This window comes from Aptenodytes forsteri, unplaced genomic scaffold (genome assembly GCF_000699145.1).
Source record: "Aptenodytes forsteri isolate BGI_AS27 unplaced genomic scaffold, ASM69914v1 Scaffold371, whole genome shotgun sequence".
In the NCBI taxonomy this organism is placed as follows: Eukaryota; Metazoa; Chordata; class Aves; order Sphenisciformes; family Spheniscidae; genus Aptenodytes; species Aptenodytes forsteri.
The window spans coordinates 1,202,745-1,221,706 of NW_008795322.1; the positions used below are offsets into that span (position 1 = coordinate 1,202,745).

Genomic DNA, 18,962 nt, shown 5'->3' on the forward strand with positions numbered 1-18,962 from the left:
GTGAGGGAAAAAAAAAATAATCCATAAATAAAACAGTACGAAATGCAAGACAGCAGCAAATGTGCCATTTCTTTTCCTTTTTTAAATTTAAATTTAAGTTTACAGGCAAGGCCATTTTTATGTGAAGAAAAACAATGGCAACAAATAAGAATCTACCAAGAGTCTCACTATGTAGGTGTATTTTATTTCCTATGCTTGAAATGCAACAATATTTCAGTTTCCTTCACTGTGCCACTGTAAAGCTGATTTTTGTCATTTCATTGATCAGAACCGGTATTACTTGTTTTCAAATTAAGACTCTTGACCAGGAAAACTATTGTTAAAAATATGTAAAAATAGCTAGAAGAGGTAAGGACTTTGAATATGATCCCTCTTGCTTCTAATACTTTAATTCTTGCATTTCCACAGTCTAGTACCATCTAGACTGTCTAACCAGTAACTATGCTGAACCTCACACCAAACTCTATTTTCTGTATAATTTCTTGTTGCTGTATATTGTGTCTTGTGAATTATCCCTTTTTACTTCCACGTGTAGGCGAAGTTGATAAATACTGAAGTAATTCTTTACAAGTGACAGAAGTTTTGTGATTGAGATCTCAGAATGGAAAAAGACCTAATGTTCTTGAATGAAATGTCTTAAAAAGTCAAATGAATTGTTCTAACTTACACAATTTCATCAGAATTCTTGTCATTTTCTTCACAAAAAATAAAACTAAATTAAAATGGATTTTTCACTGTAGTAGGGAAATATTTTTAGAATACAATGTGTTTTCTTTATTTTTTTTCTTTTTTTTCAGGGTACACTCATATTATTTCATTGTACCTTAGCAGCTTCATAGACACAAGGTACAATAGTCAAGGCACAAGATTCTCATTTTGGGTTCTATCATAATAGCCAAATATGACAGGGCATATTCTGCTGGTTTGTTAAGCTAGACTTTGGTTGTACTTTGGGCTAAAGGTGACATGGTTTATGTGTGAGATAGGTGTCAGCTGGCTACTAAAACATTTCCTGAAATACCTTAAAGCTAATGACTACCTCTTTCATCTGAGGCTGCATTTTTATAAGTAGTAATACTGATGATGATGCTCCATATACCTGGTTCTTATCAGTGAGATGTGGCTGAAGAGCTGCTGATTTTCTGAAGTGTTGATGAACATGTAATACATTGCATTATGCTTTATCTACATTTCAGTACTGTCACGTGGACAGTAATCCTTGATTGTTCCATACTGCTGTCCTCACCTTGACTCCTGCGACTTGCATGACTAGTGCTCCGCTGTTGATGCAGTAGGTTGTATTCACCTGGATCTCTGCCCTGGTCCAGTGTGTTACCGTCAGAGGAACGGGGTAATTTCTGAAAAATGGCAAACGAGTTTTTGTTAAGCATTAAGTGCTGGAAAGTCTGCATTTGGCACTGTGATCAGTGAGGTTTATGAGGCAATTAATGCTGTGTTGTCTCCTGAGTTGTCAACAATGAAAATATTCCTATGATTATTGTAGGAATGGAATAGATGAAGTTTCCAAGCTGTTCAGGCAGATGTATAAATATCATATGCATACTATTTCAAGCAAATAAGTTTAGGAAAGAATACTTTTCCTATTATATGGACCTTCAGAGACAAGTCTGCAGAATCCTGAAGTATATTCATTGGTATATATAGTAGGAACATTGAAATGAGACAAGATACAAAGATGTCCCATGGACCTGTTCATTGCTGTTCACCAGAATAGTAGAATTGTAAAGAGGCATTGATTCCTCTGGAAAGGCCAGCATTCATTCACATTCTTCCCTTTCTGAGTAATCCTCATGCTGAGAGTTGTATGCCAGCAGGTAAACAGGCAGTTTAAATGTACACTGAGCAAGTAAGAGTTGGCATTGGTCTTAGGTGCTACTCAGTGCATTACAGCACACAGTTGTGGCACACCATATGAATGGGCGTTAATGAGAAATCAAAGGGGAATGCCAAGAGAACAACATAGTGACAGAGTCATTATTATTGTTCTGAGTCAGAATGGTTGCAGAAAATCAACAAATCTAACTTACAGTTGTATTACCTGCCAGATGGGGATTCCTCTTCAGCTGGCTGGCAGATATAGGAAAATGTGCAATTGATTACATATTTGGACTGTTGCTGTCTGTAGAAGTGCACATGCTGATAGTTTTTGAAATGGTGGATATATAGCTGCCTTTAATCAGTGTCAGTCCAAACAAATATAGTGAGTGCCCCAAATATTGCATAACAAGTGTTGTAGCTCATGAGTATGCGAAGGCAAATGTACATATTCAAAGTGTATTCCAGTGTTCTTGATGCACAGAGTCTCTGAAATTTCTGTATAAAATTCTGTATCACTCATTTTTCACGGGATCACAACAGAAGCCTCAGAAAGCAGCTCCTTTCTCTCTACTGTTGTTTCTATCTCTTTTTTCACATTTCCTTGTTTCTTATTTCAAGTACTTTTATGACTGCATGGAGCACATCTCATTAATGTGTTATCAGATTCCCTCTGCTCGTCTGTCGTTTCGTCCACAACTTCAGAATCCTGACATCAAGTGCTATTCTTGACAGGTTGAATATTTGTTCCAGAAAGAAAACTTGTTTTTATGTTTTTCTTGCATACGCAGACACTGTTACAATTAAATAGGATAAATAAAGGATTTTTTTGGTTGTTTTACTCAAAAGAATGACATTCCTTTGTTTTACATATACATACACACTGAGATTATTGCAGAAGTTGGATAATTCTACCTTTTAACCATTCAAATCTTCTTTGCAGCCACTACAATTTTACAAGATGTGATATTTCAGATACTACAATGTAAGAAAGACCTGTTATTTCATGCATTGGGGCTGAGACCATCTGTTTTTGCTAAAGAAATTTTGGTATGTCTTTTGACAGTTAAACTGATAAATAACCAAATGGGAATTGCAAGTAGCAGTGATAGCAGTGTGAGGTTTGTCATGCCAAGAAATCTCGGAGACCACCTGGAATTACTACTGAATGAAAAAAAGAAATATGTTTTATTACTCCTGAGTACCCTTCCTTTAATCACTTTATCTTTCCTGTACACTGATGTCTAGCCTCCTTATCTCATGTTCTTCCTGCAGCTTCTTAGAAACACTTCGGTTTGCTCGATGTTCTCCTTTGTTAAAGTCACGGGTTTTGCTCTTGTCAGCCACAAACTGCTGCAAGATTATTGCTCCAAGATTACCATGAGTCTGTACAAACTTCTTGACAGGATTAGTAGGGGCCATTGCTGCTTCAGATAATGAAGGTAGTCTAGACTGGTGAAACTGCAAGCAGTATGGAGGTGTGAGTACTAATCAGAGAGATGTCAAGATAGCCTATTTATTGTCTGAAAGTAGAGCACAGAAATGGTCAAAGAGCATACATGAAAATGTGTTCAGTATGCTTGTTGAAATGTGGGAGGGAACCGTGATACCTGAATTTATTTCAGCTACCTTGGCTGCATGTGTTCACTTCAATATACATTTGCAGTATGAAGACAAGTTTAAAAGTCCTTGGTGCCCACAGCAGTGCTTACTTCTCCATGTGTTGGATAATAACATGTGGGTAGATATTCACATGTGTGCCAAAGTAATGAAGAAGCAAAAATTCTGCGTAAAGAATCTCTGTGCTGAAATCACGGCCATTGCTGGAATAACTGCTGCATGTCAGATGTACGGTTTGTTGTCTCCGGCAGAGCCCTCTAGTAGCCCAGGGGTTGTTGGCTTTCCAAAGAGATGTGCAGAATGCAGGAAAGCCTTCTGCATTTGCTTTTCTTGTAGACTGCTGATGCTACAATAGCCACAGCTTTAGAAAAGTGAAGCCTGGGTGGGTGAATACTTGCTGAGCTGAGCAGAGGATGGCAGGCAGCGTTTTCTCTTTGATGTCTGCTGCATTTGACAGAGTTTCCCGGGTGGCTAGGCTTCTTTCAGGATGGTGTTCCCTTTAGAAATAGCTAATTCGGGAGACATCAAATAGTTCCCAATTTAGCTTATTTTAAAGGAACTCAATATTGAAAGTGAAGCAGATACCAGTGAGATACTAGTAAGAGCAGCGGGTGGGTAAATGTATGTGGGGTGAGTAGGCAAAGGAGCCACTTCAGAGTACTAAAAAAAAATCCATTTGCCTTATGCCAATTTGGCTTCAGAAACATGTCTTCTGAAAATGTCACTGAAATAAGATTTCCCCACTGTTCTTACATACAAATAGGAGTGTATTTACTTGTTACTTGCATGTAAGGAATAAAGTTGAGGAGGCTGAGATCCTTCATTCGGACACAGTAAGTATGGGTACGAGAACGTCAGTCCCAGGACATGACACATGGAGATGTGATGGAATATAAAGTCCTGTTTTGAGCTAGTGCAAGGATGTGTGCACCTTTCCTGGTTAAAAGAAAGCCCTGAAGACAGGTCCAATCTCTGAGGAGTTTTTCCCACCTTGTGATGCAAAGCCTGTATCAGGGCCTTGGATACAATCTTACCTACAGCCTTCTCTTCTCCTAACATCCTTGAATATTATTCCAGCATCTAATTTTAAAAGGCCAGCTGATTACCCTGCTTTTTAGCCCTTCCTTCATAATGTGATGGGTTGCCTGTGGTCACGAGACCAGTGGTGATCTGGGAAAAACGTGCTTCCAGATCTATTCATCCAATTCACAGTTGGCTCCTTAGGCAGCCAGAAGCAGACTATAGATGGCTTGGCTTGGCCTGGTAGTGGTGTCTTACAGTTAGCCTCTCTTCCCTGCTCGCATTGGATGCTCAAAGAAAGCAGGTGCCCATTGCACATGCAGAGTGTGATTTATTCATGCATTAAGCTGATGCTTTTGTAATAAGCCTAATTAGCTGCAGATCTATCTATTACCTGTATTCTGCATGAAAGTGAGTGGCTTGCTGCAGTATGAAGGTGCTCTACATGCCCAGCATGTCCAAGAGCTTGGAAAGTTTACTCCATTATACTCTCTATCCTGTATATCTCCTTCAACAGACTTTCCAAAAAGTTAAACATTCAGGGTCTTTAACACATTTTAGTACTGCAAAATCTGCTTGCTGGACAGATAGCATTTAATCCAAATTTACTGTGCCAGTTGGAAGAAGATCCTCTTAGCTTAATTATTTTGCAGATACTTAAGGATATTTTTTAGTATAACGCCAGGATTTGACTTTACTGTTGAACTGAGGTTGAATATATTGGAAACACAAAGAGGCTGAACATCACTGTTTGCATTTAGCGTAGTAGCAGCACAATGCAGTTTATGCAATGCAAAATGTTTTTTTCATTCTGAATGTTTTTCATGATTTTTCATATTTTCAACATTACAACTTCCACAAGTAGTTGGTAAATGTTTCTTTTCGTAGCACTCAAACATCCAGTATGAGATTATAATACATATCATTCTGATTACTATTTTGCCTTTTTCCCTTCACTAGAGGATTGTCAAATGAGTGTAGCTGATGATACTTCACAAGCTGACTGAACAAAGAAGCAGCTAATTCTTTCAGCACTGACAATATTTGCATTATATGTATTATATAGAAATAAATTTACTTCCAATCTCACATAGAACTTTGATTTACAATCTGGGGCACTGCAATTAAAGAAAAAAATGAATCCAAATACAGCTTAGAAGAATCAGATATAGATACATGCGTGTGCAATCAAAAGGAGAGATTTTTCTTCTTTTGCATTTAGTTCACATGTTTGAGGAAGGAAATAGTATCTTTATAATGTTTCCTAGTGGCGGTAATATTGAGATTTTTAGTATGACTCTTTCTGCTGAAATGCTCAGGCCAACAAATTTATTGAGTGCTTTATTCCTTGCTCACACTGACATCTCTATGACATAAGCACATCAACTGAATGCATTATACACAGAGAAAAAACACTTCTCAGTGCTCAAGAATCAATTATTTTTATAGTTTCAGTATCTGTTGCCACACTTAAGAAATGGAACAGAAAAAATTAAACACATGGTAGGTATTTCCGAGAATACCTTCAGATACTGCTTTCAAGACATATTCCATCTTTAAATTACTTTTTGAAGAGGTGCTAGAAATACTATTCTTCTCACGTATGATGTTCCAAAAGATTTTTCTGGAAAAATACCTGATTAAATTCAAGGTGAGAAGATAGAAGATGTTTGCTGAACATTCTGTTATCAAAATCCCTGTCATATAAACTCCTGTGCTCCATTCAGCAGAGTAGAATTTCTAGGTATAGTAGCAATTTGTGAAATAAACACGGTGCTCTTCAATTACATTGTGACTTCTTTCTCTGGAGGGGAATGGCATGTTCATACGCTGTTTCTGCATTTTCTCAGTTTCGTAAGGTTGAGACTTGCAGAGAATAAAATACTATTAATAGCTTATAGCAGACTTTACACCCTCAGAAAGAAGTGAGATGCAGCACATAGTTCAGATACACTGCTGTATATTAGATGTTTATTAATACCCTCTGGATAAATCTAGAGTTTTTTTGTTTTTTTTTAAATAACATCACAGTTTTAATGCTTGATGTGTCAGCACAGCTGTGAATCCATAAGTGTGTGTTTAAAAATCTTTCTGTTTTGCATTTGTGGTGGTGTGATCTAGCTATGTTGCATTTAGACCTTTGTCTTCATTCTGGAAGAATTGCTTTATTGCAAAGAGATTGGACCAGGTTTTTTATCTTGTTTAAGCTACGATCCCCTTGATTTCATTGTTTATACTTCATCATTCCTAAGTGATGCCATGAGAAATTATGTAAGTTCTCCAGAAGAAAGTCTACCTTTCTCAGTTACGTTTATAAGGGAGTGAAAAACTAAGAACACAAATACAGGTTCTACTATCAAACTTGCAGCCTTGGTGTTTATTCTTTAGGAGGCTGGCTTATGCTTACTGAAGTCAGCTGGTATTTTGTCATTGAATTCAATGATGTGTCATCTTGTTCATTTGGTTTATAAGTTAGGAGTTCTGTTTGTCCTGGAAGTCCCTCTTGAGAAGGACAAATACTGTCACATCCACTGGCTGATGGAATGGAGTCCAACTTATCAGATTTATTACTAGTATTGTCAGTTGTGGCTCTGAAATAAAAAAGGCACTTAAATGGGCTGGTGAAAGGTGCATATACAGACTTGGAATAAAGTAAACTTTTTTTTTTTTAATTGTAGCATTTTTATTTTGTGTGGTTTGCATATTTTCATAGTCGTTGTTCCGTGAAAACCTCTGCCATAATCATGTTTTGGCTTCATAAGAGCTGCAGGATTATATCATAATTTTATCCTGACTCCCATTTGTAATCACTGTGTTTGACTTCACACTGGCACAATAACAATAACAAAATTAACATTGACAAAATTACTTTGACGTGTAAGTCCCTTTTCCTGATGTGACATTGTCTCCGTAGTCCATGGAGCAGCAAGCTTTCAGCTTGGGAAGCACTCGGCTGTCTCTGTCAGCTTTCGGTTCTCTTTCTCTCTCTGTGTTAAACCTTTGTAGTTGGTTTGGAGGGAGGGTGGACAACAGAATGAATAGACAAATATATAATTGCATTTTAATGGCTTCTTTCCTAAAGGTTTATTCATACTTGGTTAAATATAGGATCATAAAAATATGAAGGTAAATTTTTGCAGTCCAGTCAGCGTGTAGATTAAGACTTTCTGGTTGGAGCTATTTAATGTCAGTCTAGGCATTTTGTCCTTTTTCTGACATAATTGGCTTGGCTTTGGATAATTACAGATGTAATAAACTGATCAGGAAACCTTCGTATTTTTTAGCAATATAATATCTTCACAGATAAAGTGACCTATAGATTCTACTTTGCAAATGTCACTTTAAGTTAGTAGCTGTATTGAGTGGTGCTATTGAAGTCAAACCTGTAAAATAGAGAAGCACAGGAAGACTTTATCAAAGCAATCTGTAATATTTAAGCAGAATGAAATTAGCTGGGTAAGAATAAGATCAAAGCCTTAAGTGAGGTTCCGAGAGTAAAGAAAAGGCTGCAGTGGTGAATAGCGATTACTTGTAGTTAATTTAAACTTACTGAAAGATTTTAAGGATCAAAGTTGGGTCTTTGGAGGAAGGGTATTCATCCAGTTCCCTCTACTTGTATTTTTCCAACATAAAGTAATCTTGATATATTTTACTAGCTTCTTACTTTTTTTGTAGGAGCAGGAGCACTCTGACCACCAACTGCTGAAACTCTTCAGCTTTCATTTATTGAAAACACACAGGAGTTTCTCTGTTGCTGTCTCTGGGTTTCGAGCCCTCTGGGCTGGCTCTGGTCCTTCCCCTCAGCAGGACACAGCAGCACAGGACACAGGTCCGTGCTCTGCTGGGGAGGAGAAATGATTCTCCTGCAAAGCTGTCTTGGGTCCAGTCAGATGTGGGTGCTCACAGTTTGTATGTGCCCTTGTAGGCATCCCTTTGGTACCCATATGAAGTCAGCAAAAAGATTTCCGTTATGTAGTTTATGAAATTGAAATCCTTCTACAAATAAAATTACATTCTATAAATTACATTTCGAGGTACTTTCTCACCATGAGTGGTTTCTCAGAATGCAGGCTAAAGAAATAAAGTCATCCACTGCAGCACTGTTTGTAGTTTAGGGTAGCAGAGAGAAGTTGCCCGTATCTCAGCTCAGAATATGTAGTGAAAAACATTTTTCAGCATATTTCTTGCTTATAGAAGCATAAAGCTATTTGATTTTTTGAGTATGCAGCATGGCCAACAATTTTAATATTGTATTCTTCAATAATTGCATTAAAGTGCTATTTAGCAAGCACATGTTGTCAAGTGTTTGTTTGTTCTCTGTTCGGCTTTTAATGCCTCAAAAAGTCATTGTGGCCATCATGTTTATTACATTTTTGAAAACTATTTCTGTAATAGTGATAACAACAGGTCTTGAACAATTTGTCTGCTCCTAGTTGGATAATCTGTGCGAAGAAAGCACATTTTACTGAGTGAATGATAATTCCTTATTTGAAACTTAATAGCTAATAATACACCTTCATAATAGACTTAATACACTTCAAAACTAGTATGTTGTTTTACAATTAATTATGACTGCCTATACTCCATTCAGTTACTATGCTTCAGTGGTAAATCTGTAATGAAACATGAATGCAATATTTGGCAAATAAAGCATTTTAACATGATGGCAATATCCCTTTAAGGTTACCTTTCAAATTCTACTTTCTTACCTAACTTTGTCATCTGTGAAAGTATCCCACCAGCTAATGTCGTCCAATGACTTCATTCTCTCTTCTGCAAGTGCCAAAAGCCTCTAAAAATATTTCCTTTTTTATTTTATGTTAGTGTTTGATGGCTGTGGCAATACTAGTATATAATACTAGTATATAGCTGAATGGCATTTTAAATCAAATATATCACAAATTGTCCTGTTCTAAGTAATAAAATCAATAACTGTGTAGCAAAATAATACAGAAAAGATTAATCAGGTATTGCATGGGAATAAAAAGTGTCTTGGAAATTATGTTTCAAGGGGTATTTAGCAGTAATTTTGCTTTCCTTAAACATTTATTCTGAAAATTGAACATGTATGTTACAATTTTACCAAAAAATATTATTTAGAAAAATGTTCACCCCAGACAGCTCTAGCAGGTTTTCTTGCTGGTAGTCAAGTATCCCTCCACTTAATACAAGTTAAGAACTATGGAGTGTGTTACATTCCTTTATATACTTGTATGAATATGAAATCCAGAAAGAGAGCTTAAAGTAAGAATAGATTTTGTTTAAGGTTATAATCATTTTATATACCTGGTGGATTGGTTTTAGGCTGAGACTCTCATGATGAGATTTCACGTGGTTGATGGCATTGTGAAGTGGTGGTGAAAGTGGGGACTCCCCTCTTTTCTCTCAATCTATTTGCACACTTGAGCTGGATGCAGTGATCTCTTAGTGATCAGGGTGATTCCGTTTATGGTCAAAAAGGGAATACAAAACAAGCCAAATGAGAAATGCAGCTTCCTTCAGCTCAGGGAGCTGAAGCAACTCTCTCTGCAATTTAACCATCATAGTTCTGATGCAAGGGAAAGATGCAAGATTGCTCGTTCAACAGTAGTTTGCTGCAGACAGTGATCATCCTGAGTACCTGCTTTCCCCTGGGGGTCTCTCCTAACGCTAAGGACAAGGGCCTGAATTTGGCCCATCCGCCTGCACTGTTAGCAGTTTTTTGTTCCACACACTGACAAAGTTGTCCGTACAACAAGGCGATTGCTTCCCCTCTTCTGGCCAAACCTTTAGGTAGCATGAAGCGTTAACGTTGTTGATCTCAATAAAACTATCTCCAGTTTGAACCAGGTAAGAATTTGGCACTCTGAGTTTGGAATTCTCATACCTAAAAGCCTTTCTGCAGCCTTGCTAGTACCTGCTGCTGTCACCGACGTTTACAGACACACTTCGTCTTGCTGTTCTGTGAGAAGGTGAGGAAAAGCAGAGTTGCAATTCGGTTGATCTCCTGAGAACAAAGATGGGCATATTGGGGATTTTCTTTCCTTCAGATCATATTATTGAGCATGATTTATATCCTTCAGTTTTGAAATGGCAGTCTTTTTAAACAATCTTCCAAATCATGGCACCTCTTCTGATGACATCCTGTATACAAAAGCATACCTGCTAGGTCTACTGGCTAGAAATGTGTGAGAAAATATCTTTTCAACTTGGCTTTTCTTACCTCTTTGATTTTTAAATATTATAGCTCTTAAACTGTGGTTTTTATCCTCTAAAGTCAATGGCAAAGCTTCAGTACAACATTGGTATAAGGATTATGAAAGTCTTAGCTCTGAAATCTTTTTAGTCTAACCTTAATTTTCTTCTTCCTTTAAATCTGAACCATGTTTAAAATTTTATCCTTAATTATGAAAATCACAATTGTTATATCTTCAATTCATGAACTTCTTCCACTTACTAGTAATTATGGCCTGGGGGAAGAAAAACTTGCTAGTTTCTTTAAGACTGAAATAGAAAGCTGGGAGTTTGTAAAATACTCTGTTCTTTCTCAATTAATACTTGACTGCAAAGCAGTGGTGCACCACCTTCCGTTTGGTCCATGAGGCTGCTAGTCATTGTCACAAAACAAGTCATAATTTTTAAGCTTATACAACTGAAATGCTTCATAAGAATTGTGCAAAAATACTTCATCCCTCATACATTAGTCCAGGTATTCAGCTGCATACGGTGATCTTCACAAGGAATTTTAAAAACCTGCTTCTGGTAAACATGTATAAAATGTGTAATTCTGCAATTACCTACTAATAATCTAAATGTCACATAATTAATCCCACTGTTTAGTAAAGAGAATCTGAACTACAAATTCATATGAAAGACTGGGACAACGTGAGTGTATATAGTTAGCCTAAACCCATTGATACCTTCTTGCGCTGTGTTACGGGAGGTTTAGATTCTGGAAGGGATGCAGGGAGTTACATCTCTGAGTTGGTGATGTTTGATGTCTTTAAAGACATGAAAGTGTGCATCTCCACAGAAGACTTTTTGATGATATTACAATATTCCTTGAAGAGATTTAAATTCCAAAACTACTGTCACTTGAAAGTGACTTATTAGCTCTATATCTGGTTTCAATGAAAAGACACATGGCATAACATATACTTAATCTTATTTGGAGGTTATCTAAAGGACAATACGTGCAGGTTGATGAAAAATAAAAGTTTAGTGGATACAAACACTTTTCACTATCAATTTGTTGCAGAATGTGTCTACCTGCAGGTCTTTGATTACCAGATGAGTACGGGAGAAGAGCTTAAAAGCATAACTTCTCACAGGGCCAGCAGATCACTAACTCACTGCTCAGTCAGATAAAGAGAGCATGCCTGATCGGGGAAAACAACATTTGCATCTCAAAGAAGGAGTAAAATAATCAACATATTTAATTTATTTGGATACATTTCATAACTATTTCTTACAGCAATTAAAAATAAACATGTTTGGGATGTGAGAACAAGTGTGGGGGGGTGAGGAATGTGTTAAATCTGCTCAGCTCCTTGAAAAACTCCAAATGAAGATTAACTCTAAAAGCTAGCAGGCTCCACTTTCAAATGGGTTTCTCTGACTAAAGAAACCTGAGGAAGAGAAGAGTCCCTGAGGAGGTTTTGTCAGGAAAGCATCTAAAGCAAGTCAGCTGGATACAGGAAGAGAGAGGCCTTTAAGATGTAATCCTAGTTTGATAGGTTAAGTGTGGTTTCTCTGTCGTTTCTTCTTCTTATAGCTATGTGAAACAGTAATGTCTATTTTGGATGGTGCCTAAAGTACTTCTCTTTTCAATTTACGTTTAAGCAGGTTTTTGTTACAGTTAAGTATAAGGTTTTCCTGGTCAACATCAAACTGACCACCGAAGGGTGTAATCTGTAAATCAGGATACTGAAATCTGAATAAATATTCAGCTCTCATTAATGTTTTACTCTGCAATATTTAAAGAGTAATGGTGTGTAGCCCCCTAGAAATTTCATAGGCCATTTAGTGATGTGGTTTTGAGGTGTGGAAGAAATGTCGTCTAGCGAGCACTTTTAACTAGGATGGGCCTCTGGAAAGCAAAAAGGTACTAATAGCTGCAGTCAGCAAGGTATCATGATGTTCTTCCAAATTTAAGGGTATGGTTGGGTAGGAAATTTAATATCCATGAACACTAAAATATGATACAAAAATCTGGAGACCCATGGCAAGAATTTCCCGAGTGGTTTTTGGCTTGTGAACAGAGTACATTTTAAATAGAGTAGTGTTCTCTGCACACGCCGGTGTTTGGAAAGATATGTTCCATGAAAACAAATAAGATTCCTTCAGTTTGAAAATGCCAGAGTATTTACTTGCTAAATAAAATATAAAGAAAGCTGTAAATATGCTTCATTACAACACAGCCTGGTCTTTAGAGGATTTTGAATAGCTGTTGTGCACAGTGGAAGACAAATTAATCTCTCTGAATCTCTCTCAGCTGAAACATTCTAATGTTAACTAACAGTTTCTAGTGATCAAAGTGATTTAGTTAAATTATTTATTTGCATATACATTTAAAAGTTTTTATTGTTGTAGCTCAAGGGAAGAGAAGGGAAGGGGGAAGAAGAAGAAGAAGGTCTTAAGATAATTACCTGAGATTTAAGAGCAGCTGGCCCTGCTTTGTTCTGCTTTCAAAGCTAGGTCAGGTGTCTTTGGCCGCCTAAGATCTCCCGATTGCCACATGGCCTTTGCTATGGCTTCTCACAATTAGAATTGCAGTCATATCTGCCCTTTCTCCTTTTAACTAGTAATCAAAATGATCAAGAATAGATATTTTCATGCATTAAAAAATATGTTGTGTTGTATTCCACTCTAGTCAAAATGTTTGCTTAAAGGGTAAATCTCAGTTTTCCTGCAGAGTATTGCAGTTGTATGTATTTTATTGTCTCTTTTATTTTGTTCTCTGTATTGATCTCTTTAATAGGAAAATTGTCAACTTAAAAATCAGAACCAGATTCTGTTTGGCACATGAGAAATCAGTGGAAGGCTAGGGTTATAACAGTGCTCCCCCCCCGCAAGTTAATTGGTTACAATTGCATATTGCTGCTTTCAGTTAGTAGTTTAGCCAGTGTCTGCTATGTGGTAGTGTATAGCCCCAGGAAACAAACTGATTAATGAAAGCTAATTGGGGTGCAAATTTGTTTGTATTGGCATTTGAAGCCTGAAATCAATACTATATAACAAACAAAGCAAATAAACTATCAAATCTTGTATAGCTCAGCTTCAAAATGAAAAAGGCAGCAATTTTTGGTTTTTAAAAATATCTGTTAGCAAAAATGATGCAGGGAGAAAATTGGCAGTTGTTAGTATTTTGAGTATCATTCCTGTTCCATTTTTAGTTCTAATGCCTTTGAAACTTAAAAAAAAAAAACAAAACACAACAAAACAAAACCTCCAGAAAACCATTTAGAAAGGTCAAGGCAAATCACTTTTTGTCTTGTCACCTTTACATCTGTGGAGACGCTAATTCTCAGAACTGATAGGAGGAATATTCTGTTATGGCTTTCAAAAATGCAATAAATGTAAACAGAATACCATTCTGCATATTCTCAGAAGGAGGAGGCATCAATCTGTATGCTTTGGCAGTCTTTCCTTTACTTTTGTTGTCTTCAGGGCTGCATTTCAAATTATTGTCTTGCCATACCTGTATAATAAAAAATATCTGAAAAAGGATCTGAAATGGTAATTAATCTATTTGTGAATTTTTTTCTCTTGTAGAATAAAAGTTCTTTATTCAAAGGTTAGTGCAACTTCATATTTTGATTTTTTTCAGCTGTGCTTTACAAAGAGTAGTCCCACAAAGACTTCTAGAAAATACTGTTAGCCACATATGTAAGTATCATGTTTGTGTCCAGACTTCAGCATGTATGTTCATATATCCACATATAGTTATATATAGGTATATAGGATTCTGTAGTAGGAAGCTTGAGAACCCGGTGCCTTTATATGATTATTTGTTTGTTGTGATGTTTTTCTAGCAAAAACACACAATAAACTCAGCATTCTGTAATACAGCAATGTAGTGAAAACAGATAAACTGCTATTTCAGATGGCAAGTTATAAATATCAGCTATGACTGAAAAGACAACTTTAATAAGAAGTATAACTGGTTAACTACATTGCCTCAGATCTGCTTTATGCTCTTATCAAATACAAACAAGACCTTTCTTCATTGCTCATGAATGAAAATATATTAAATTGCTAATTGTTGCAGTTACTTTTTATGGAAGAACCAGTAAGTGAAGTATTCTAAGATTATTTTCAGGTCTATCCTGTGTTACCGTATTCTGCAGACAGGACATCATTATATTAAAAATAGACCATTTTATTTGAGTCCTTTGCACATTGCTATGATTTTTAAAACAGATGAGGTTCAACCTAACTCTGCTTCCATTGGATCTGGCCATTTCCAATGATTCTGTGATTCTACAATTCTATACTTAAATTGCTTTTTATTTTGTTTTTCTGTTTGCCTGCAGCCTAAAGAAAAAGATAATGCATTAAAGTAAATGGCACTGGTAAAATATAGAGATTAAAAACCTTCGGAAGACTTGCAAAAGTCTCTCTTTGCATATCTGTAAGTTAATCTCATTTCTGACCTGACACCTTTTTTTCCAGTTCTGATTATAGACTGCTTTTGCAATGTTGTCAATTATTTGTATGGGCTAGATGAAGACTTTTAAACACCTTTTCACTACTAGTTAACTCCCAAAGAAGGATTAACGTCAAGGTCCCCTGAGCACACAAGTTAGTGTATCAGTTCATGAAGTTATGTTATTTCTCACAATAAAATTTAATAGGAGATAAATTGGATTTTTATAGTCATTAGCTATTTCAGTGGCATTTTTTCTTCCAGTTTTTGTGATGACATGTGGTTGCATCCACAAACACTTGGAAATCGAACCCTCACACATAGTATGGTTTGATGTGTATATCTGACTGTACATATGGATCCATCTTCAGCACAGTGTAAAAAACTGCAGAAAAAGACAAAGGAAAAAAACCCTACTTTTTTTTGCACCTCTAGATCTTAAATTTTACATAGCGTTACTTCTTTCCTGTGTGTCATTCAGACTTCAGATTCTTTTTTCTGTGTAAATAATCCTACCGCTATGCTTTCCTTCTCTACCTTGCAGATATTAATTTCATATCTTAATGTCAGACATACTTATCATTTTCAATTTTTCAAGCATCTTCTGGTTGATTATTTTTAGTATTTTGATTTTTACATGTTCTCATTTTCCTGCCTGCCTGCCTTGAGTCTGGACAGCGTATATGAGACATTATTTTTCTCCTTTTTGCCAAGTTCTAAAAATTTTCTATTTGAATAGCTGCATAATGAAAACTATAGCAGTTCTCTAATTCAAGCCATCTGCAAAAGTAATATCTCCTTGGAAATATGTTAACCTGATCTAGTGGAACTAAAGGAATGTTTTTTTTTTTCAAAAAGACTCACTTGAAAGAGGAGAAAATCTAGTGTCTGCATATAAGCTTTGATATAAATAGCCATCCTGAACCTTGAAGTTTTAAGGGTGGGGTTTTAGAATGTAAATTGTTTCTAATTCAAGCCATCTGCAAAAGTAATATCTCCTTGGAAATATGTTAACCTGATCTAGTGGAACTAAAGGAATGTTTTTTTTTTTCAAAAAGACTCACTTGAAAGAGGAGAAAATCTAGTGTCTGCATATAAGCTTTGATATAAATAGCCATCCTGAACCTTGAAGTTTTAAGGGTGGGGTTTTAGAATGTAAATTGTTAAACTAGAAAGACTGGGGGTTCTGATTCCTTTAACAACAATGTCAAGGGGTATGCAAGCAAGTCCTGAAGGGAGATCCAACTCATCTGATTACCCACTAGTATAAGAAAATTTTAATTACTATGAAGATTATTTAGACTGCCATTGTATAAATGAATAATTTTTCCCTGGGTCTTGTCTATGTGAGCACACATACCATCTTTTTACAAACATCTGTAATTATGCTGAGTTTGTCAGTTACCAACACAGATCACTACTGATAAACAAAATCAAGAATACAGTTACAGTAAATATACGCTAATGCTTATTAGTAAAAATGTGTAATTACATACCTAAAAGACCTAAAGGCTATGGTAAGCTGTACTCTTTGTAATGTTAAAGTGCATAGCAGATGATACTGGTTTTCCTAAGGGCTCGCAGTTTGATCTTGAAAATTGACTGTTAAAAGGGCTCTCTTTTCATTGTGTCAGATCTAACTTACCTTGAAAAATTACTCTGAGATACCAACGTCATAATGCGTTCTAATGCTGCATTTAATTAATGATCTCTAATAAAGATAATAAGTCAGCTTACGTTCTACCAGATTAGTTTCAAAATGAAATTCAAACTACAGTTTAAGGGACTAAGTCAGGCAGAGACTGGCGGAAAGGGTCTGACTGTATTAAAATGTTGATTGGAGACAAAGAGATCTTAACTGACTTGCAGCATTCGGGATGTTCTCTGTCAGGACAGGACCATTCTCTTGCCCTTTGGACTTCTCATCAAGTTTTCCATTCTTATAGACTTCAGAATAGAAGGTTGACGTGTTTTGTGATCATTTTGTTATTCGTTGTTTGTGACCCATTTCTTGCAGTGCTTTCTCCTTACCTCACAAAAAAGTGTCTGTGTTCAGCAGAACATGCACCCGCTTTTCCTTTTCATCTGGCTCTCTTCCTAGCCTTTCTTTCTGTATGCAATTAATTCCATATCTATATATTATGTATTTGGTCTAGATGTACATATTCATTCCACTGAATTGAAACTCTGAAATACCCTAACATGTGATATCTATAAATTATTCAAAATTCCAGTCATAAATTTTAATTTGATTCTGAACAACATACTAATCTAAGGAGATGTTAAGTAACCTTTACAATATATGTTGATATATAAATAGTGGCATTAATGCCTCTGAACATGTTTCATGGTATCATACATTCTCCATCTCTCTCAGTTCTAAAAGCCATTGTTAGCATATATAATTTTCTTAGTGAATTCTCAGAGCCTGATCCCATATAGAGCTGCTCTACAACTTAAACTGTTTTCCATTTGTTTTGCTCACATGAAATGTAGGATTGAGTGTGGAGAGTTTAGGAACCTCGTTTTGCCAGTTATCATCAAAGAATCATGGAATGATCTGGGCTGTGCAGGATCTCTGGATGTCTTCTTGTCCAAACCCCAGTCAAAGCTGGGCAAACTTTGGTGTTGCATTAGGTTACTCAGGGCCTTTTCCAGTTATTTTAAAATATTTCCGAGAATGGTGATTCCACAAACTCTGGGCAACTTATTCCAAACTGTATTTGTGAATGTTACAGGGTCAAAAGCAAATCAAAATGGGTTTGAAGTATTATTATTAATACATCATAGTTGTCTTGTAACTTCAAGAGGAGCTGTTAATTAGCATAAGAATGAGATCCTCCATGTAACATGATAACATTAAATAAATAAATCTTGTCTCTGTTTTTACCAATTGAATTTTAGTATTAATTATGATTTTTTTTTAATCTTTAATCATATTTGAGTTATCATTTAAGAGTAACAGCCTTCACAGGTACCCATCAGCAGAACGCTGCACAGGAATGCAGAAGTATTTGTCTTAGTTATGAGTATGACATGGTCTCATTTGATTTAAAAATCAAACAAAACTTTCTTGTGAATTGCTATGAACTAAAAAAACGTGTTTGGTATTTGTAGTACAATTTAGCATGAAAGGATTAAATAAACCACAGAAAACAGTCAGGGGCAGGAAGAAGAGATAACTTGAAAGTTTTATATTTTGGATATTTCCTGAAGTAATTGTTAACTATGATAAGTAGAGGCAGATTTTGTAGCACTGCAGTATACCTGCCAGGAAGTATGTAACAAACTGTTTCAATTGCTAATGCACTGATATTAATAGTGCAAGCCATGACAATTGTTCTATCAATAATTACTGAGACATGGTAACAAATAGTGTACATTGCTTGATGTAGCCAGCCAAATGGAGGCCCAATAATTGTCTGCTGCATCAAACTCTAAAATATAATGACTTTTGAAGGTTGAAGTTTATGAGAGCAGTTCATTATATGTTCCAAACAATGCTTTATTTTGCTATTGTTTCTTCATTATGTGGATAGGAAGCACTGTAGCAGAAATTGGGCTCAAGGGAAACAGTGTCTACCAGTATTTAACCCTGTGACATTCCACTAAAAAGCACAGGTTCTTCTGAAATACATAATACATGAACTTCTCTGATTGTTTAGCATTGATCAGTACTCAAGTAAATTGAGTTACTATCTTATTAGTATAAACAGCAAGGCTTTAGTGATCCTCTTCACCCTCCCATGGTATATCAAGTGGCTTAGGGATTTCTGCTTCTTTAAAACTGAAAGTCAATTTAAAAAAAACCACATAGCTAGAGTGCTCTTTAACAAAGGTAGAACAGTGTTTTGAAGCG

General features: G+C 36.1%; 1 protein-coding gene across 1 annotated transcript in view; it reads left to right on the plus strand.

Annotated features, from left to right (window-relative positions):
* The window catches only part of LOC103899476 (protocadherin-11 X-linked), a 532,785-nt gene that overhangs the window by 172,974 nt on the left and 340,849 nt on the right, over positions 1 to 18,962 (plus strand). The gene's annotated exons all lie outside the window — the stretch shown is intronic.